The sequence below is a fragment of the Manacus vitellinus genome, unplaced genomic scaffold, assembly GCF_001715985.3.
Source record: "Manacus vitellinus isolate BGI_N305 unplaced genomic scaffold, ASM171598v3 scaffold_6_pilon, whole genome shotgun sequence".
NCBI classification, from domain to species: domain Eukaryota; kingdom Metazoa; phylum Chordata; class Aves; order Passeriformes; family Pipridae; genus Manacus; species Manacus vitellinus.
Genome location: NW_021940750.1, coordinates 21612656 through 21635545, shown reverse-complemented (window position 1 = coordinate 21635545; position 22890 = coordinate 21612656). Strand labels below are relative to the sequence as shown.

Here is a 22890-nt window from a genome sequence, read left to right as displayed (position 1 = left end):
TGCCAATCCAGTGTATATGCAGTGTACAATGTCCTGAGCATACTCCTCTCTACCTATTTTTCGTTGTTCGCTAAATATAAACAAGTGTACTGGTAACAAACACTGTACTGGTATCAGTGAGTGATGTTGCATTTTCTGCCAAAGAAACCATAAAATCCAGATACTGGTCTGACTGTGGCACTGTGTACTTAGAGTTGTGATGTTATTTATGCCCTGATCAACTGGCCAAAGGGACTAAAAAACCAATCCTATAGCAATGTCTTCCTTAATCCAAAATGAAATTTAAAAACTTTGGTTTACATTTCCTTAAAAATGCATTTCTTAAAAAACTAGAGCTCAATTTTAAAATAAAAGCATGAAACATGTTTATTTGAAATGAAAGAAGCTGAATAAATCAATTTTAAAAATAATTTGCCTGAAAGAATTTGATATAGTCATATAAATTCACAATTTGTTTTGGTTGGACAAAGTCTATTTCTTTTCATTTCTCTGAACCATTTGTCTACTCTCTCAGCTCCAGAAGGTAGAGAAAAAGCAGGGTGTTGCTACTAATTCTGTCAAAAGATACTATTATGACGAGCTGGGCATAAGACCTCCCCTATATTCCTCACTGCTAAATATAGGTGAGGGCAATTCTTTATGTAATTCTGCTGTACTTGCTTTTTCTTATGCTTTTATTTCACTCTACATTTCTTATAGTTTTCTCATTTTCCTGATGCATCATTCTAAAACTTAAGGATGCCAGTCTATGAACACACCACCCAGCAGAAATGTTTCCCTACAGTCTGAACATTCAGGAAAGTGTAAACTGACAAGAGAGGGAGAACATCACAGCACCATGAACATAAAATTCAAGATCTAACATATTCACCAGCTCTGCTCTCATATAGACCATCTCTAGGGCGGGGTTGGTACCTGGCCCATCTGCCCCTCTTTCTAGAGCATATGTGAGAGAACAGGAGGGTAAGAGTGTGCAAACATACAGCTAAGCTCTCAATTCACCAGCTTTTTATCTTATTTATCTTATTCTTAACCAAAAGTGCTATTGTTTTATACATACCATGTTTGGGGTTTTTTTAATGAAGCAACAAGCAACATTAGCTTCATCCCCTGAGAGATTTACTCTTCTTCAGCAGCAATCTATATCCAAGTTGTAATTCCCAATTCTACATTATCCTTACCCTTCTAGCCTATTAAAAATCACAAGTCAAACACCAAATAATAATCTGGATGCTAAGTATTTAGACCTGTTTATTACTGCAAGCAGATTCAAGAGCACTAACATTCAGCTAATGAAACGGTACACTTGTGGCATTTTTGTTCTTTACCATACTGAAGACAAGGTCTTTCCTAAAATATTCTGACCTTAGTAAAGAGCCATAGAGCCGTACCACTAGGATGAAGAACATTAGGTAGCTATCACAGTCTTCCCTACTTGTGTGGTATGATTAGCCCTGCTTGGGGAAAAAAAAACAGGGGGACTGTCAGTGGGAGTCTTCCAAGACTGACACAGGAATGAACAAAAATTATTTACACCAACACTGAGAGAAAGTTGAAAAGTGCATTCAGAACAAAAGCTCCCGGAAGGAGCCCAATAGAAGGAGAAATTCCTGCTTCCGTTGAAGAGCAGTATTTTAGAGAACTGCTGTAAGAATGCAAAAAAGGGGCAGGAGGGAGAGAGGCAGCACTGCCAGAGGTGAACGTGTGCACTGCTGCGTACCCACGGGCCTGTGCTGGCAGCAGCCTTCCAGCAAGCGTCGCGCTTGCTGCTGAGCAGGGAGCCCCCTGGGCATCCTTCCAGAGGAAAGTGGGAGTAGAAAAATAGTTACCGCTAATCACTGTAATAACACAATAATGATCCACAAAATTATCCTTTTCAATACCAGCGAGCGGTATTGAGAGCCATGCCCATGGGAAAGGGGAGATGCAAAAGAAGGTGAAAAGCAAAAGTGAGGTGGAAGAGAGACAAGAGCAGAGCAGCGCATGAGACTGGTATCACAGAGGCTGCAGTAATGTCAGCTTCTCACAGCTTCTGTATTACTGGACAGTGTATTTGTGCGGAACCCCAGTACTGCCAGGATCACAAAATACACTGCCAAACACTACTGCTGCCCTTCATTTATGCTCGTTGTGAGATATCATTAAAACCATTTATGGAAGTAGCAATATCCAAACCCAATTTGAGGCAGAACAATTCTTCTAAAAACAAAGCCACAGGCGAGAGACTGTTACAAGCTGGCAGAGCAGCTTTGACCAGTAATTATATAGGGGTAAAAATGTGTGCATTTGTATGCAATGAGAAACAGGCTAGGCTCCTGCTATGTCTGTACAGCAGCCAGGGCAGTGGACATGTATATGCAGCATAGGCAAGACAGTTGCACAGCATGTTTCTGTGTAAGGCAGACAAAGTGCATCTGAACAAACACAATACATACACATAAAAAGGAGGTGTGCCCTTTGTTACAGCATGAAAAGGAAGTAGGCCATCTGAGGGCAGGGATGAAATGCATCGCCCTCATGTAACTTCAGAGCACCCACACATAAGGACTTACATGCACACATATGTACACAGAAAAAATGAATGCATGTGTGTCTTGCCCAGGTGTAAATACTGAAGTGAATGCACGCAATCTCAGGGCATAAGCATAGATGTCCACGGTGCGTGAGGATGTGAGCGTGGTAGAAGCACACCAAACTCCGGCACTGCGCACAGGGGCGAGAGGGAGGGTGTGCCAGTGTTTCTGGCGCATGCTCCAACTTCATCCTGGGCTTTTTCCCTTCCTGATTTAGTTTTTTTTCTGCGGCAGAGCAGACTCCATGTCTACAGGGAAGGTGCTTAATGAGTCAAATCCAATCTCTCGAACGCCTTATCAGTTGTGGACAGGCCTGTTTCTGACAGCTGACCTTTCCCACTGCACGCTGCTGAAAAACCCATACACCACAAACAATTAACACAATGCTGAAAACACAAAGCTGAAGGAAGACTGTAGATCGTTACAGACAGCACTACATCAGAAGGAAGAGAGTGATGCACACAAAAATGACAGAAAGCATCTATACAAGTGTTTGTCCACCTTATTTTGCCATGCACACATGCTTTATTACCGTCTTTACAGCTTGGCCATAGCAAACCTATGTGCAAAAATAAGGCCCATGTAAAATAAGAGAGGAAAGCACAGAGAACAGGGAACCTTCTTGTGAGGTATATCATGACATTAAGCCCATGCACAAATAAATACATCTCAATAAATATATGCCAAGCTGATAGAAAGAGCTAAGTTCCTTACTAGAAAACAAGAGCACACAGAGCAGAGGAGATGACAAAAAGTATCAGCCTGTCCTCCTATACCTCTGCTGTTGTGGAACTAGCTCTTAAGAGAACACAGATTAATACATTTGCTAAAAAAAATAAACTGAATGTGCCTCAGCTAGAAACATCAAAAATAATATAACCTATCAAGTAGTCCATCCTAAATAAGACAAGGAGGACGATCCCATGAAGAGTGCAACTCCAGTTCCAAGTAAGCAGGAGACTGCTTCTCTTGGGAGGCACAAACACCTAAAGTGGACAGTCTGTCCAAGGGATTTGCTGCCCAGGAAAGGCTCAGAGAATATCTGCATGTTCTCAGCTCTGTTGCCACCTCAGCACCCGACTTGGGCAAACCATACACATTACATTTTATGAAATGTCTCTTCACTATCACAATTTTCTACAATAGCTACATGCCACCAGCATGCTTGAAGATCAAGACTAACATATCTGAGATTTCAAGAGCAGATCCTAGGCACACAGGATTCACATGCCAGTTTGAAAAAGCAGACATCCATCTTTTGTGCAGTAGTCTCCCTGTACGTGCAAAAGAGCATGGCCTACCATTATCGATGTTTTGGGTTTTTTACTAATACGGCACTGCAATAGCAGAGACACTAAAAGGGACATGCTCTTTGATTTTAATAATTCCTTGCATGCTCAAAATAGGAGCTAGATGACACTGAGGAAAGTTCATAGAATAAAAGTTTGCCAGAAGCTCCACAGAAGTCCTCTGGACACAGCACCTAATTAATCTAGACACTTGTAAACTAAGAGATTAGACACTTGAAAACTAAGCGTGTTTTTGAAGATTTTGCATGGAACCCAGACAAGACTGACATAGGAGTGGGTCAAAAGGTACAGAAAGTTATCTAAGGTCAAAGAGTGGCAGAAGTTTAATAGCAGTGCAATAAAAGTTCCAGTTTCACATCTCTGTCTGGTAGCAGTGCTAATGAAAAGGTATTTACACAAAAGTATTCCAGCTAATCACAGGAAGTATACAAATCTCTTCAAACCTCAACAAATAATGAAAAAAAATTTAAAAATAAATATTCACTATGGTGGAGGTTTTTTCTATTTAAGTGAAAAAATTATACTGTGATTGTAATTATTTATTAGCTATTCCCATGTGGTCTTTCAATATATACATATTATATGCATTTATTTCAATGTAATAAAAATTGACACAGTATATATGGCAATTATCTTTACTTATCAGCTCATCTGTTTTCATAAATTTCTGAAATTATCTATGCTATTTGGAATAACAGATAACAGTTATTCTATCAGTTCATTCAAAATTAGTAACTTCATATCATCAATGAAATAACTTTCATATCTTGATGTAACAGTACCAAAAATGAGCCCAGCTGCTTTCATTAGTTCAAGCTACTGGGTAGCACAATCTTATTAAAGACTTGTACAAGTTATCAAGATTGGATATCAACGAAAAACAACAGCCAAACCAGTGCTACTCTTCAGTACTATAAGCCAAACTCTGAACTCACTGGCCTTGATAAGGAGCAATTTTATGGCAATCAGTGAAGGCATACTGCTGGATGTAAGACAGTGATCATGCTGGTATCTGTGTTCATGTTATTTTTCCTAAGCCTGTTGCTAGAAGGTCAGAACTGATGTAATTCTTACTCTTACAAGCAAAGCCCAACTGCTATAAAAATTACTTTCCAAATCTCTCTGCAGGAAATGTGACACTGCCCCTGTGCTACAACTAGCACTGAAAAACGTGTTTCTCTTTCAGTTCAAAAAGGTGTTGCCATATTTTTCCTGGAGATGAGTTCACCCTGGAGGATCTTGATTTCTGTGGTTTTAGGGGTTGGGACTTGGTTTCTTTTTTAATAGCAAAGACTCTTATTTTAAGCTAAACACCAGGAGTATTTGTATATTTTATAAATATTTTCCAACTCCTGTTTTACTGAAGTGTGGTCACTCTTTTCCCCACACATTAACAACTCCATTAACCCATCACCACTGGGGTTTTGTAATTTTTGAACTGAAAATTGGTCAGAGGTTTTCGGAAGGAGAGATGGCAGTTTTGGTCAAGACCCATAGGGTAAACCCTTGTATATTCTTGCACGTGGCCAGCATGAAGGATCGTTGAAGCCCCCGCTGTGTGAAAAGCATCAGTATATTTTTAAAATACAAGACACTTCTGAAAATTGACTCTGCCAATTTGTAACTTCCTGTAGTGGGTTTCTGTGGATGGGTTTTGGTAGCAGGGGGGTGGGACTACAGGGGTGGCTTTTGTTAGAAGCTGCTAGAAGCTTCCCCTGTCCGGTGGAGCCAATGCCAGCCAGCTCCAGGACAGACTTCCTGCTGCTGGCCAAGGCCGAGCCAATCAGGAGTAATAGTAATGCCTTTGTGATAATATATTTAAGAACAGAAGGTTGTGGGGCAGCCAGGGAAGAGCGGAGTGAGAACATGGAAACAACAAGGTAAACACCAAGGTCAGTGCAGAAGGAGGGGCAGGAGGTGCTCTAGGAGCTGGAGTTGTGCCCCTGCAGCCCATGGGGGACCATTAGGGTGCAGAGACCCACCATGGAGGAACCCATGGAGGAACCCATGCTGGAGCAGGTGGATGCATGAAGGAGGCTGTGACACCATGAGAGGCCCAAGATGGAGCAGGGTCCTGCCAGAGACCTGCAGCCCATGTAGAAAAGAGCCCACGGTGGAGCAGGATTTTCCCAAGTAGGACTTGTGGCCCCTGTGGGGGACCCACATCGGTACAGCTCATTCATGAAGGACTGCACCCCATGGAGGTACAGCAGTTTGGGAAGAACTGCTGCCTGAGGGATGGACTCACGTTGGAGAGGTCCATCAAGGACTATCTCCTGTGGGAGGGGAAGGACTCCTCTCTCTGAGCAGCAGCAGAAACAACTGACCACATCCCCCATTCCCCGTCCCCCTGCACCACTGGGGGGGAGAAGGGAGAACATGGAAGGAAGGAGGGATGGGGGGAAGGTGTTTTTAAGATTGTTTTATTTCTCACTCTTTGGCTCTTACCCTATTAGTAACAAATTTAAGTACTATCCCCACTTTGAGTCTGTTTTGCCCATGAAGGTAATCAGTAAGTGATCCCTCCCAGCTCTTAACTCATGAATCCTTAGCTGTTTTGTTTTTTTTCTCCTCTGTCCAGTTGCAGAGGGAGAGTGAGAGAGTGGCTTTAGTGGGTACCTGGCATCTAGCCAGGGTCAACCCACTACACCTCCATAGCCTTCAGGTTAATTGTCTCTTGACAGCTATCTGGTCAAATATGCTCAGTTCCTATAAAAATAAGTGGTTGGGTGTTTTTTTGCCCCTGTAACTTCTAGGTCCACCACTACTTTGTGAAGTCAGAGAAACTGGAATCTTTTTTCATAATATCTCTAGCAACAGAAGTTTGGCAGACCAAGTTCTACTCAAACCTACATAATGCCATGATCTATTATGGGGCTGCCCAAGAAGGACTGTTGGCAGAATATGGCCTTCACACCATAATTTTAAGAGCTGCTCTGTTAAAACATATGTCAGAATAAGGTATAACTTCTTTTCTCAGAACTTGGTTGGCTATGCAGAGCTAGGAAAAATAAGAGGGAGAAAATTATATATAATTATATTAATTTATATAATTGATCTATCTATATATACATATAAATGCAGCTTCTTCCTTACACTGGGATAACTGGACTGGAAAAAGTAAAGAAACTCCAGTAAGTATTTTTCTCAATTTTACACAACTTCTTCTTGCTTGCAACTATACTTCAGTCCCACAAAGGGACTGAAGGAAAGGAAACTGCATAACTTAACTAGTCCGAGAGGACAAAGTTGGAAGAGAACTCACTGCACATAGTATAAACCAATAGTGAAAGCTTTTGTACAGTTACCTGACAACTTACAACATTAAGCTTCACCATCTGCAGCCCAGAGAGCATCACAGTTGTTTCTGCAGCTGTCTATAAATATTTTTTTGAGAATTACTTTCCTGTGTCTTTGTCCTACAGATGAGTTACTAGATTTTGAACTTCTGCGATCTGCTTGGCTTGACCATACCATGATGCATAAACCTTAAGACAGAGTTGGTACAGTCTTCACCAGCAATGTCTCCTTGAATGGCCTCCACAATGAATGCTAATTAAAAAAAGTTCTCAAGCTGCAGAGATACCAGCAGAAAAAAAGGTTAGTGCTGACCTCAGTATTTCATAGCATCTAGTAGAACAAGCTTGATGGCATCTAAGATTCCGTTTCTCGGTGAAGGTAAATTAAGAACTCATTTTCAAGCTCCTACAAGAACTGTAACAACTCCATAAAGTACCTTTAGTTCTGGGTGGTTCTAATGTGGATTATACATATGTGCTGAAATTGCTTCATCTGGCAGAACTGAGGCTGTTCAGCCCCAAAAGACAGAAATGATCCTCGACAGGAACTCTAACTGTCCACCAGGTACAACTTCTGATATCAAGTCATGCAAGCACCACTCAGAACAGGCTGTAATGAAGAACATGGGCAGCGTGGCCAGTCCTGCTTATCCTTCAAGGTGTTGCAGCCCTGTAGGCTTATGAACCTCCAGACTCCACCTGTGTCTGCTTTTACACCTCCATAAAACAGAGAAATTCCTACAACCAATAGATAGACCTCTCTCTAGAACAGACTGTATCTTGCATCTACAGCTCTGCATCAACATTTCATAACCACTGAGGACTAAAATGCAGTTGGGACAGAATCCTTCTTAGCTGCAGGGGGAGTTTTAAAGGGGAAGAATGACATAACAGCAATGGGAGACTTGGCTTTAGCGCATTCCAGAGTGACCCTGACTGAGAGCCTGAACACTCATGTTTTTGTGCACCAGGTAAGCATGTAGCATACTTCCCATCAACTACTTCAAGGCAGCTGCCCACATGCATAACTTTGCCCTTCAGGAAACACAAGGCATCTCACAACTCAAACCAGGGTAGTGAATACGCTAGGTTGCCTTGCTTTCCATCAGAATTAAAAAGTGTACACGTGTTTGGTTTTGAATCGGTAAATTCAAAATCTAGCTTGCTTTAGAGTGATTTGCTATTATGGTAATAGTCTAAGGCAGCTACCTTCCTTCCAGCATCACCCACCTGCTATTATTTTAAATTCTTTCAGCATTTGCATTTTTCATTAAACTGTTCTCGGACTCTTCCCAAGCTCCCTGGGTAGTGCTAGAGATGAACACATCATTTCCTGGGTTGAATTTCAAATGTCAATGGCTCCAGCCCTCCTTCACACCCTTGGCTGCATCTTTTGTGAATCAGTAACTCATAAACACAATCCATAACCTGTAACATCTGAGTTTATAAATTATTTCCCCACTGCTGCATCTGCCTACGTGAGCTGTTAAGCCTCCACTGGGATCAACATACACCTCTGATAAAGGAATGTTTGTTTGCTAACTGTTTCATATTGATGTGCTTACACTGAACACTAGCACAGAGGGAGAGGTAATAACAGATTAGGGACCAGTTCAAGCAGGTTATTTTTATAACACTTATAATATGCATGTGATTACAAACCAACTTCATTGCTTATTTCAATGGGTTGAATTACAACAGAAAGAACTTTTTTTTTTTAACCAACTGGCATTACACCATAGCAATCAGCTTTAAAGACAGATACATTGGAAATAACTCATACTTGATATTCCTGCTTGCTTCTAAGTAAGTCAAAATGCCCATATAGAGTGAACCATAAAAGCCCAGCTTATGAAATCAACGGACGACAACAACAAAGTGGTCAATTCAACTGATATTAGAGCATCAACCTCACTGCAGATTTTGCCAATCGATTTATTAGATCTTACTAACAGTCTGCTAGAGGTCTCTAACTTTCCCTTCTACTCACTAGCATTCCTGTGACCCACTCAGTGCAATGGGCTGCCTGCTTTGAAACAGCCACATGGCTGTGTGGGAGCACATCACTGGACAGACAATTTATAAATGTTCCATACATGACAAATGGGTATCACAAAACATTAAATGTAACCCACTGATTGTCTTAGCAGGAGCCAGCAACTGAATGAACTATAGATATTCAATTCCTCTCCAGAGCAACTTTTTGAACCAGGCAAAACTGATGTATGCCCATTAGCCATCTGTATGGCATTTCAATCAAAGATGGCTCTCCTAGTTTCAGACTCATCTCCTGCATCTAAGCATTTTCTGTTTAGGTCGTTAATGATGGATAGGGAGCATGAAAAACAAAAGGTGAAAAGGACAGGAGATCAGGGTAGTGATGGAAGATATTTTAAAAGCCAAAAATGAGCCTGCCTTATCCTCCTAAAGATAAGAGGAAGGGGTCACCGTAGAAGACAGAGTCTCCGTTGTTTCATTTGTGAATACGCAACTTCACATGTGCAAGCACACACGCAGCTGGAGCCTTCTCTCTCTGGTGAAGCACACGGTGCCTCCAGGGCAGCTCTCATTAAATTGACATTACTGTTGCACTGCATGTGGGCACACAGTATGTTCAGCAGAGCAGGCACCCAGACGTGCAAGCATCCTACATGCATACAGGTACAGTTGTTACAAATGCATGCAAAAGTTGGGTTTGCACCTGCACAGGTGACACGTCTGCACATGCAGATACATGCACAATGACACACATGTACATTGGTTGCAGAAGTGCTTTTGTATATGCATGTGGCTATGTATTTGCATGGGCTGGGTTCCTTTCTCCCTCTCTCTCTCTCTCTTTCTTAGTTGAATGGTAAAAGGCTGTCAGCAATTTCCTTCTGTCAACAGCTGGGAGACAGTTTTCTGCAGTTAGCTGCAATTTGTTTCAATTATGTGTATTAATCATAGCCTGCTCCTGATGGTATTCTTCGTAAAAATAAAAATAAAAAAAATCAGAGCTTTTCTTTTCAACAAGCTGTTTCCTCTCTCACGATGGCACTTAATGACTGCAGGTTTGGGGGGGGGGAAGGGGAGAAAAAGATAAAAAAGGAAAAGGAAACCTGAGATACTTCCATGTTTGCGTATTTCATTAATAAGCACCGTGGCTCAAGAAGCTGGCAGGGCGTACAATTGAAATGTGGGTCAGTGCACTGTCATTTCAATTGTGGAGAGAGAGGTCTGAACAGCATTTATATCTAAAAATCTCCTAGCTTTAAGGGATTTTTGGACTTCAACTTGCTTCCTTTGAAACCTAAAGTAGAAATCAGTTTCCTACTGTTTTAATATCTTACAGCAGGGATCAATTTTAAAGACACTGGGGAAAATAGTGAAAAACTGAGAAACCCATAGCTGCCCAAGAGCTACTCCCAAAGCCTACTGGAACATAACCAAAGTATCAGTGAGGATGAATGGTATTTTACCAATCAACTGCACATCAAGCTGTGATGTCTCAAAGTTGCTATTTTATGTTTGAGTCCTAAGAGGACTTCTGATGAACATGCTCTACATTTGCAGTGAAGCGGTAAACGAAATCAGGTACGTAGGATGTATGCTGACATTTTGGAAATATTCTATTAAATAAGCTCCTAGGTAGAGATATGATGGTGTGCCAGGACATAAGCCAAAAGGATCTTTCCTTGTTTCTCATTATCTGCTTTCCTCTAGCATTTATTATCTTACCTGCTATTGTATTAAAGATTCCTCCCACACTCATTTGTCACTAGTCACAGCAAGGGCTGGTGAGCTCAGGGCACTTAGGACTTATTGTACAGATTTTACTCAGAGATGTAAACATTACTGGGAAACTGCTAAAATCCAAGCAACGGGCACTTATTCCACAGCCCTGGAATTTTAGATCAAAAATTATCAAAGCAGCAAAAATATAGATGATTTGCAAGACATGATCAAGGTATTTTATTCAAGATTAGGTTAGAATAACAAGAGGGTCTGTAAGATCTGTACTGCTTAAAAGTGTATTGCATTGAGTCCTTGCAAAATTTGCTGTCTAGGTATCTGCTTAGCTAGATTTGCTCACTCCATCACACTTAGGGAAAAGAAGAATGATCCTATTTTAGGTCCATATGGCACAATGTGTATAATACATCACTTAGAGAATTTAGGCCTAGTCTTACCTTAAGACTGAATGGCACAGACACCAGTTGGGTCCACAAAAAAAAAATAAATCATCCAATATATCCCCTGCAATCACTATGTCAACAATGACAAAACCATGAGTGAAGATATCATTGCACTGGCAGAAAATACAACTTTACTGGTACGGTATTTTTCATAAGGTCCAGAATTTAAGAAAAGAATTTATAAAGGACATGTGCATTCAAATGAGCTCTTCGTGTGCCTAGGTCAATAAAGCCACAGGCACAAGCATGGTCTCAAACAGGTTCTGCATCAGGCAGATTTTCCAGGTCACCAATATCAGACAGGGATGATGTGATGTGATCCTGGATGTAGCTACAATGTCAGCTGCAGTAGGGACTGGGCAGCTGCCAGAGCTCTGCCACACTGTGTGATTAGGAACTCATACTGCACAGATGGTGTACATTTTGTGGGAGAAGATGATGCTATAGCTCCCCTACTCTACCCATCAAATGCATGTCTGGACACTGACTGTGAGTGAAGGTCACTCCCATGGGTGCACCTACACCCACAGGACGATATGTCTATGAGGATTTCATGGTTCTTGGCAAGAAGATGTGGAGCAAATATGCTATACTGAAAAAAACATGGTTTTGACTGCATTAACTGCATCCACAGACAGCCCTTTGCTGATGTCAGAGCAGCCTTTGAGGCAAAGAAATGAGTTTCACAGGCCTCAATTCATTCCAGCTAAAAGGTCTATCACTGAAAGTTTATCACTTAGTTCAAAGCTTCATCTGCAGAAGGACAGGTGTTAGAATCCTGAGAGAGGATCACTTGCTATCATCAGTGCCCCTTGTCCTGCAACATCTCAGATTTGCACAAGCAAATTTAGAGAAACTAATCTCACAGCAATTACTAAGTGAAACTAACCCTGAATAATTAAGATGTGACAGAGTCCCAACATTAGGAACCATTTAGAAACCAACATGATCCACAACTCAGATACAAACTACCCAACCTCTGGGCACAGTGTGGTCAGCTGTAAATCACAAACTCTGAAGAAGCATAAGTACATCCCTTCCAGTAGCACATTCCTCTAAACTTTCATCCAAAACTTCCATTACATTGTGTTCTACTTGTCAAATTAAAACAACAGCCCAAAGAAATATGTTGGTAGAAGGCTCAACCAGCAAACTTCACCCTTACTAGACTTATGTTGACATGTGCACAACGACAGAAGGGAGAAGAACTAGGAAGAACACAGGAACTCTGAAAGGTGCAAAAAGCTTGGAGCTTCACAGAGCTCTTGGACTTCAGACACTGCACTTTCCAACACCAGGAACATGAAATCCAGATACCATGAAAGTCAGAGAACATGACAGAGGAAGCAAGAGAGAAAAGAGGTGGAGAAAGGACAAAAACAAGGAAGAAAGATAAGAATGAAATAGTAGAAACCAAAAGGGACAAGTGGAGAAAACAGGCAGAAAACTGAAAGAAAAAGGAGGAAAAGAAAAGGGAATGACAAAAAGTGATAGACAGAAAAGGAGAGAAATCTCTGCTGGTACAGTAACAAATAAATCCCTGCAGCATGACAGGCGTCTGCTGAAGCATTTCATTTCCCCGCAGCATAATGGTGTGTTATCGCCCATTATCTGTTCTGTCAGTGCCAGAGTCGATATTAAATGAGGGGCAGCTGCATTTAGCTGCCATTTTTCAGCTGTCTTCCCGTTACCATAGAGACATGCTTGTTTTTTGATGAACCTGGCTGTGAGCAGAGGGATACATGCGCACGAGGAGGGAGGCCGTAAGCACTGCAGAGCAGTGGGAGCGAAGGACCCAGAGAAACAGTGGAGTAACGCAAGCAAGGGGAGGGCAGGTCCTTCACACCCGTGCGAGCACCACAGAGACAGCCATCTCAAACATACTGTTAATATGCAGAGCGGGCAACAGCCAAGCATGCAGACGGTGGTCTGACTGTCACAATTCCAGCAACTGATCCTTCATCCCTCTGCCCTTCTCCTTTCCCTACACCCTCTGTCCCATAAGGATAGCAATCCTCCCCTCCTTTCTAGTACCTCCGTGGCAACATCTCTAAGACTATTGGAAGTAATGATTAACTGAGCAACTCAAAGACTGTGCAGCATTAATACTGCTAAAATACTAATCAGGAACATGAAGCACAATGAGATGGGGGTTGTCCCTTTCTCCCACCAAGGTTTATGCAGCAAGTTGCTGCCACACACAGGTGCTGAAACCTAGAAAGCTTCGCTCACTATTTTCCTGCTTTAAATATAAGGATGTTCTCTACAAGGGAAGTGACTGAGAGACAGCTACACAGAGAAATGGAATAAAATGGAAGACATCCCATTTCCTCCTTTTGACTCCTTAACACAAGGCTTCCTTAGAGGAAAGATGGCACTGGGCTCCCCCTTCACCTTTATTTAATGGTGGCAACTCCAAACCTTTTATCTAGCATACTCTTGTATTTGATCTCTAACACTGTTGGCTTTAGACCTACCAACAGTATACAGTGATTGGGAGAGCCCACCTCCTATTCTCCAGTGGCATACCAATCACACCAGTATGAGAAACTTTGTCTGCTTGAAGTGTTGACCATGCACAGCACCAGAACTAATCAGTCCAATTCCAACAGCAGCACCTTCAGTCCACCTACATTTACTATAAGCTGTTTATCTCTCCTTGAGGGCCTTGTTTCTCTAAATGGCTTGTGAAGGGTTTTAGAAACACAGGAGAGACTGACACGGTGAAAGTCTAACTGAGAGACTATACCTCTGCTAACAAATGAAATGGAGCCTCGGTGCACTCCCAGACTTTGAAACATGGTAGTTTGCAATTTTGAACTATTACAACAGTTTCTGATAGGATCTTTCTCATTTAACTAGCAGTTTTCCAAATAATTCTGAGGACAGATTAGGAGTTAGGATATGCCCATGACCATTCCCAATGCCCAGTTTCCGTACAACCATCTTGTTCTGTGTGTTTATGAGCACAGACATCCTGCAATGGCCAGCCTCACTGCCAGGAAACATTTCCAACCATGCTCAGCTGATTAGTAGACACAACCAGGCAGTCCAGCTTGCAGACAGCCAGGACAGTACTTTGTGCAGTCTCAAACTACAACAACAAGGTCTTGCTGACATATCCTAGCTCTGTCCACTCTAACTCTCTGTCAAAGGGCTGACTTGCACAACTCTACTATTCATACAGCTTGGATGTACACACAGAACAATGAAGCCATAGCTTTTCTGTAAGCCACTGAACACTCAAGCCATAGGTCGGCTGAGATATATCCTCCTAAACAGATAAACAGGAAACAAGACCAATAATTCCACTCAATCTGACAAGGATAATGGGATGCCTAAGAAGAAAATCACAGCCTTAAGGTACATACCAAGAGCACTTTGGGGGTCTCAAAATTCCCTAACACTAAATGGGAAGATTCTAATGTTACATGTTGAGCTTGCAGAAAGCCTCACCTCCACATCAACTCTCACGATGCCAAAAAGAATTGTTTGGTGTTCAGTGTTTATGATTAAGGACAAAGATGCCCAGAGCACATTTAACTCCTTGAAGGCGAATTTATGATGCAGAGATGGTATCAGACACTGAGAGCTTTCAGCTTTTCAGAAAGCAGCTTGCTCTTTAGGTGATATCTACATTTGCCTTGAAATCTGATTCACAGCTTTCCAGTCCATCTTTGGATTGTGTTTCTCAAAATGCAAACTTTATACTTCCCCTAAACCATCTCACTCTCTGTCATGTCCCTTTGCTCCAAACTGCCAAGGAACAAACATCTTTGCTAGGAAGTTTAGAGCAGAAGATGCAAGGCTGTCCAGACCCAACTCTGGTTTGTGGCAGTGTCCCATCTCTTGCTATTTAATTTCAATGCACATGAAACTGAACACATACTGATACAAAAGTAGCACCTAGAAACACTGCAACACTGAGTATTCTTAACATTTAAAAGAGTAATTTGATGCTTCTGTTTAGCATAGAGGACCCAGTTTTCCATTTTCTCCTCCTTTCTACACCCTCTACTTTCCCAATACTTTTCTTTGAATCTTCTCATTTATTTGTTCATGCTGTCCAGCATCATCTATCAAATAAACTTCACAGTATTCAAACACTCAACTAGGAGACTACTATTTAATAACTGTAAAAACTGCAGACCCGCTGCATTCTCTTCCAATGACCTGATAGTGTAGCCAATTTCAGTACCTGATATGGAGTAGCCTTCTTCGTTTATTCAGTTTATTTATTTTTTAGAAACCATTTAAAAGTCACTATTTCTCAAGACCTGCCTAGCCCCCCCCGCTCCATGTTAAGAGACAGTAACAAGAAAGGGTCCAAGTGCTTCACTCTATTAATGCTTAAGTCAAGTCCTCATCTCCTAGTAGGAACATATCCATAACTTGTTTTTTTCTCATTAGAACCTCTCACTTTGGGCCTTCTGAAATTTGACAAAACCTTTAGAAGCAGATGCTAAAGAAACTCCTTGAGTGATATTTAATTGGCACAATGCTGTTGATCTTTCCCACGATTGACATCTGCTACCCTTCCACATCTCTATGATAGTTATCAAGAACAGCTCTTTCTGTATCTTTTCTTATCTTGCTGACTATTGATTTCTTTAAAATTCCTGACTGTACCATGTTTGAAAAAGTTCTGCCTGAATTGCTTATATGCTAGTCCTTCCTTTAGCTTCAGTCCACTCCCATAACCTTTTGCTTTTGAATATGGAACTATCTTAAGCACCACATTGAGCACCAGACTGCCGCTGGACTTGCAGGATGTTTTTTCTCTGGAGGAGGCCTAAGTTCAGAGTGTCTGATCAAAGCTGTCTTTGTTGTCCAAGGGAATTTTGGAAACAGTAGTAGAAACAAACAGCTGATGTACATGACTGAAAATATGTATGCTAATGAACTGTTTAGCCTGTTGGGTCAATGACACTAGTTTTGGGTTCAATGAGTCCGGGAAGCTGAAGTTAAGAAAGAAGTATGCCATAATATCAGAGGTTTTGTTTTAATGTTATCTCTGGTCAGCAAAAGAGTATGACAAGAGCACTGACAGCACAGTTTTTAAGACAAATGTGAAAGCAAGAGAGAAATTATCCTGGAGAGCTCTCACAAACAACTTTGTGGTCATCTCAAGAAGTTTCTAGAATTGGGCTCCCTGTGATTAGAATTTAGTTTATACAGTACAAATAAATTGGTTCCAGAACCTGCTAAACTGTCCCATTCAAGTTAAGGAATACATTCAGAAGAGCAAAGGAATTTGCCATTAATTCCTTTGACCACATTCCCCACATGCAACAACTCCACTGCATTGAGAAACAAAACAAGACAACAAAGTTGTGGAAGAAATCTAATGGCTGGATGCTACAGACCATATTTATTCAGTAACAGTTTTTAATCAAAATATTGATTTCTAATTCTAGGAATGCTTGTGGAAAGCTTTGTTGCAGACAAAACTAGCACTTAAGTTTTGGGGAAAGAAAGAAAGATATATCTACCTTTGGATATCTTTGCATCTTTATTTTCCCCACTCTCTCTTTCCAAAGAGCAATAGCCTTCATTTTCCTTTCTACAGCCTACTGTCTCAAGTCCACTCAGTGAAAAATAGGTGTGTCGCGCTTGGCTCTATTTATTTGCATGCATGTAGTACAAGGCAACAAAGCAGAGGATCAAATCCTCAGTGGCACTCACAGAGCTGTACCTTTAGCTCTAGTAGCAAGGGGCTGCTGCTCCTGGTGATGGTATTCCTATATCTGATTTCTACTACTGTTGGAGGAATGGAGTACATCACTCTTCCAACAGGTTGAATATTTCAGTACTCCAACAGAAGCTGGAACAGCTCAGTACATAAGAATGCAGGTCCAAGGTACAGAAATGTGAGAAGGTCAGAGCCTAGTATCAAACAGCTTTTGATAAAAATGTGGTCTTGGTTTTGACTATTCAGGAACAGATTTCAAACCTCAGTGTCCCTGGTGCTGAGTACTTTTCATGCCTTGCCTATTTGTAGGTCAAGTCATTCAACTGCAGAGCTGGGAAAGAAGGTTGGGTCCTTCAGAGGCAACCTTTGGCACTGAAGCCTCTCCTCTCCTGTCCTTTCCTATTCCATAATGCCCTAGGAAGGGATATTATGCTTTGCAGAGTACTAAAACACAGTCATGAGGAAGTATAAGCAATGAAGTGATTTTTCATGTCACAACCGACTTCATTAGCATAATTCCTAATTGTGACTGTTTAGAAGCCTCATAAGAGCAAGAATAATTGTGTTTAACAGGCAGAGTGATAAAGAGACAAGATTAGTCATTTCTCCATCCTCCTTCCCCCCTCCCAACTGCTACAAAATCCTTTTCCTTTCCTCTACCATTGGGAAGTAAGTACCAGGGAACTTATTCTACAGGAAAAAAAGCGCCTGTTTCTAGTGTGCCCAAGAATCTTCTACTTGTGACATCCTAACCTCACTTGTCTTTAGTGGGACCTCATATAAACCTCTGAGTGGCAACGTAAAAGAAAAGATAAAATTTGGGACTCCACTAGAACACAGCCTATAAGAAAAGGCAATATGCAACTAAGCAGAGGTTTCCAGGGAAACCTAGAAGTATTACAATATATTCCAGAACTGTGCACTGTGAAAGGAACGCACCATTTAGATACAAGTTTGCAATACATTTCCACCATGTTTAGTAAGAACATAGAAGACAAAACATTTAGTGCCTTATCATGAGCCATCACTTCCTAACCTGCCACACAGATCTGAAGCACACATCAAGCAAGACTGAGCCCTTATGGTGCAAAACTCACCAGAGGATGATCTGGGGTGGTGCTGCAAAGACTGAGGCACAAAGCATTTCTTCCATTGTGGTGGGACAGGACAGGCTTGCAAGGGGGACTTGCAAACAGCACAGTTCTGTGGAGGCTTATGGACAGAGGGAGCTCCTCTTTGCAGAATCCAATTCAATAATTATGAAAGGCAGAAAAGAATTGCTCTTTTTGGGTAAAGTAGCCTATCTTGGATATTACTGACACTACCAAAGAGGAAAACACACAGAAGACTCAGTGAAGGGAGTCTGTCTTGATAAGAAAAGAATTGATACCAAGGTCAGGTCAGGGTCCTGAGTGCAGTAATACACTGGGCTGGAGACTGCCCCCTCCCTCTCTGCTCTCTCCCCAGCCTGCCCAACTCCCTTCCTCAAGTCAGTGGGACATGCCCTGGCTGACAAGGACCCTGTCCAGCCAGCCCCACAGCTCACTGTCCCCAGCAAGATGTCAGACTCCACAGTGACCTGACAAGATCTTTAGATGCCAACTGGTATCATCCACAGCAAATCAAGAGCTCCTGTCTCAACAAATGTAAAATGATGCAGCTATTCCAGCTAGTGGCTTCAAAATACCCTCTTAATATGCACTAGCCACATTCCTTACAGTCTTACAGCTTCCTTACAGTTCCTTACAGCTGAACCATTTTACCTTCTCCTTCTGTCCTTTAACTCTTTCAAATCTTTAAAAGAACACTGGTTTTCAAGATTACTTGCCAATTAACTTCATCCATTCCCACAACTGCCTGCAGTTGTAGATTCAGTTCAGGCCCAGAACTGTCTCCACAACACAAGGAAAAGTACTTCTCTCCATTTAAACTCCTTTTTTCATAACCAGGAGACTAAAGCAGCCAGAGACTCTGGGGTTTAATTCAAACTGAGACTCTCAGGTGTGATTCTGTTTTGCTGCAGGTATTTTAATCTCCATTAGAGAGAGAAGAGGGACAGAATCTTACATGGTTTCATATGCATTTGTTTTGATTTTTATAGCTGGCAAAAGAGCTGTATTAACAGCACAGCAAGGGCCGAAACCAAAGACCTGGAAAATAAAATATTCTCAGTATTCATTATTTCAGTACTTGAAAATTCCAACAAGATGAGACTTCTATATGCTTATCATGAAAGAGAATAAATAGGCATGGATTAAAATAGATTAAAAAACCCCAAGCCTATTTATTTACAGTACATAAAGCAAATCTATTTGCAAATTGTAAAAAGCATTACCCTTGCAGTCCTCAGGGATTCTAATGTATTGGAACAAAAAGTAGGCATAACCAAATAAAATGCTCAAAATAAAACTGGGCAAGATATTTGCTATCCGATATGCAACTGCTGAAGACAGACCAGCCTGATACTGAGAGCAGAGCTCTAAAGGCCTGAGTCATGAATCCAAATCTCGGACATCTGAGTTTTTACAAGGTGTTTGTCACACATCATCTTAAAACTGGCATAAACCTGATGTATGGACACGGTTAAATCACTTTATCATCTCTTTCTTAAAATTAAGACTCTGATACTGAGCCATTTAAAAGTGTTGTGAGATAAATTGCCCATAGCATTGAAAAGCAATAATATTGCCTCTTAGTTTTGCTAAGGGTTAAATAAAAACTCTTCAGGGACCCCACACACACACTTGTTGGGGTTGTAATCCCAAAAAGAAGAGCAAGTGTTGAAACAAAGCCAGAATAGTGTTCTGTATCCCTTGCCCATTCTACCCTTGACTCTGCATCGCTTAGGTAAATGAGCCTTAGCTAAGGTAATTACAAAAAAATAGGAGTCCTTCAAATAACTAATCAAGAAAGCATCAAAGAAATATGGAGGAAAAGAGTTCCTTGAACTAAAAGATCAAAATGCCTAATAATAAAGGGTTTCTCACTTTCAGCATGATGAGTCCCTGCTGACCTTATAGACACAACTTTGGGGTGAAGGGTATGTAGGATTTCACAGATGATGTCCTACATCACCTTGCAGTGCTAAGCAAGCACTCTCCACAGGTGCAGAGACACTAGCATTGGATATTTTAAGGAGAGGGGCCATGATCACACACTACATTTCATCAGTATTTCAGTTTTCTCTTCGTACAAGTCTAACTCCTGAGTCTATTTTTTATCAGAAATGAGTTGGTCACAGCTGTCCTAAGAGAGCACTGCGACATTCTGAGAATGCAAAGGGATATCCCGCTCAGCTTAAACAGGAGAAAGTGGGACTAGAGGCAAAGGTTGGGTCCCACTAGATTGAAGAGGCAGTGAGCCATGAACACACTTCTCACAGAAGAGTTTTCAGATGCTAGAATGAAACTCAAAGAAGCAGCAGATCTGCTTAGGCCTCTCCATCAATGACCTTGGATACTTGTGCTGTTTTAGCCACAGAGCAAGGATCATGTAAGAGCAGAGCTTGGGGAATTGCCCAGGCAGATCCGTGTTGCTCTTCTGCATACATCCTCACAGAGTGGGGCCAAGTCCCCTGCTCAAGGCACTGTCCCATGGCTGACCCTTCACACCGCTCCTGTGGCTGCAGTGAACATGCCCACAAACCTTTGCAGGTCACCTAGTGCAGGAGAACATGGATCTGAATGGCACCTCTGGGGGCTGAACTTTCTCTGCAGCTCTAAGAAAGGTGTTGTCAGGACAGTAATAGATCACGACCCCTTCAAACACTCATCCACGTAGAAGCATGCAGCATACTGAGAGGGTGGGGAGAAATATACCCCTGCAGGCCAGTCAGTCTGCACTCTGTGTGTTAGCAACAATCAGCACCCAAGCACTGAAGGTTTTGGTAAAAGCTTGAGCCTTTCAGGACCAGTCTGACACTCCCTAACTTGTTTCACACAAGTCCTAATTTCATAGAGAAATGATGACCTGTTTACAAACCATATATAAACCGAGGTTTATTTGCCGAAAAGATTCATCAATAATTTTAAATTAACAAATGTCAACAACATTACAATTAATTTGCCGGCAGGAAAATGGATTGGGGAAGTATAGTGAACAAAGCACACGGTTTCCCCATTCCCTCTGCTCCAGATGGAGTGATGTGGCTTGAAGCTAATGGAGAGATTTCCAAGATCAAGAGGGAATGGACCTCTCATAGGGTCTGTGAACCAGGCCCTTCTTCCCTAGTTGCTGCCTTTCAGACAGACTACAGCTTTTGCCATGAACAAATCATTTCAGCTTTTAATTCAGTCTCTCCTTTTGTAAAATAGGCCTAATAGTACTCACTTATCTACTTCACTAGGATGCTTCAAGGATTAAAATTGATGCATCCCTGCTGAAGTAATGTGCTATAATTACCTTGTTAATGTGCCCTCTCTTGGATAGAATTAAAATTGCTTAGCTGCATGTCACATGTCCCACACTGCCAGCCAACTGGGGCCCTGGGCAAGCTCAGGCAATTGGACAATGTTTCCTCAAGCCAATTTCTCCTGTGCGGCTGAAGCGAAAAGAAAATGGCAGCCTTGTGGTCAAGGGCTGCAGCAAGTACTTGAGAAAGCAGCCTCAAAGTCACTAATTATGCAGAAGCGTGCTCCTTTACAGATCAGCAAGAGGCAAAGACTATTTTCTGCCTATATTTGGGTGACAAAAAAACCCCAAAACCTGTTGAAATCCTCCTTTTCAGCTAACTACATCTTTCCCTGATGAAAGCAGTGAAACAATCATTCCCTCTTTCAAACCCATCTGTGATATTTAAGTCCCCACCTGTGCTCTGACCACTCTGTCCCTCCTGTATGATTCTTCCCAGCTAAGTGCCCCTTTTTCTTCAGCTGCTCTAACTTCTGAAAATGGAAATTATGCAACACTAAGGGGGAAGGTCTAAAATTGTCTCTATTTCAGAGAAAAAGTAGCCAGAAGTAGCTTTATTACAGATGTACCCAGGCAACTGCAAGTCTGTCTCTACTATCCAGAGATGTGCATAGCCCCATCCATTCCTACAGGCAGAAACCAGCGAAGCTTGCAGACTGGAGACATCCTCATCCCTGCATCTCTATTTGCACTGCATCACATTACCTCACTTCCAGCCAATCCAACAGTTTCATGCCTCAACACTCTCCTCTCACCTAGCACATACCCACCAGAGCAGCTGATTGCCATGGCAAACACGGCGGAGCTCAGAAAATTATATACGGCCAGCAGTTAGCATTTGTGGAAACGCAAATAAAAACAACGCAATTTCAGGGGTGGGCTAGAGTTTGGCATGAGTATCTTCTGCCTCCAAAATTTAAAGAAACACAGAGCAACATGCACACAATGAACAGCAGAAAGTTATGTCCTAATAAACAGGTTTTCCTGATTTCACAGTGCAGTTACAATAATTAGGAATAAGGTGACCTCTCTCGTCTCAGGAGAAGGAAAGCAGTTCTGAACAGCAATACAAACAACAGTGTTTCAGACTGATCAAGGCCTCCTATAAAAGCGGATACAAAGCCAAGACTGCAAGAACCAAACCACCCTCCTTTGCCCTTGGAAATCTCAAACATGATAATCCTCATACATAAGAATTCTTCCTGATCAACCCTATTTCAGAGATATCCAAGTATTATCACTGCGTGAGTCTTAGAGGGTCTGCATTTATTACAGATGCTATCTTACCTAAAGGAGTTTCTGCTGAAGTTACAGTGAATATGGCTATTGTATTCCTGTACAAAATAAAGAAGCCATTATAAATCTTCATAAAGTATTCAATACACAGCAATCCCGCAGCAATCATGACTCCACACATTTGCAGTGCAC

General features: G+C 41.7%; 1 protein-coding gene and 1 long non-coding RNA gene across 24 annotated transcripts in view; one reads left to right on the top strand and one right to left on the bottom strand.

Annotated features, from left to right (window-relative positions):
* Nucleotides 1-22890, bottom strand: part of NRXN3 (neurexin 3) — a 935277-nt gene that overhangs the window by 737327 nt on the left and 175060 nt on the right. The window lies entirely within an intron of this gene.
* Nucleotides 6720-22482, top strand: LOC108641362. Of its 2 annotated transcripts, none has more exons than XR_001921938.1 (3): nt 6720-6844; nt 7309-7483; nt 22026-22482. It is a non-coding gene; the product is annotated as an uncharacterized LOC108641362 (long non-coding RNA). The 2 variants fall into 2 exon arrangements; XR_001921939.2 differs by lacking the exon at nt 22026-22482 and adding an exon at nt 10517-10626.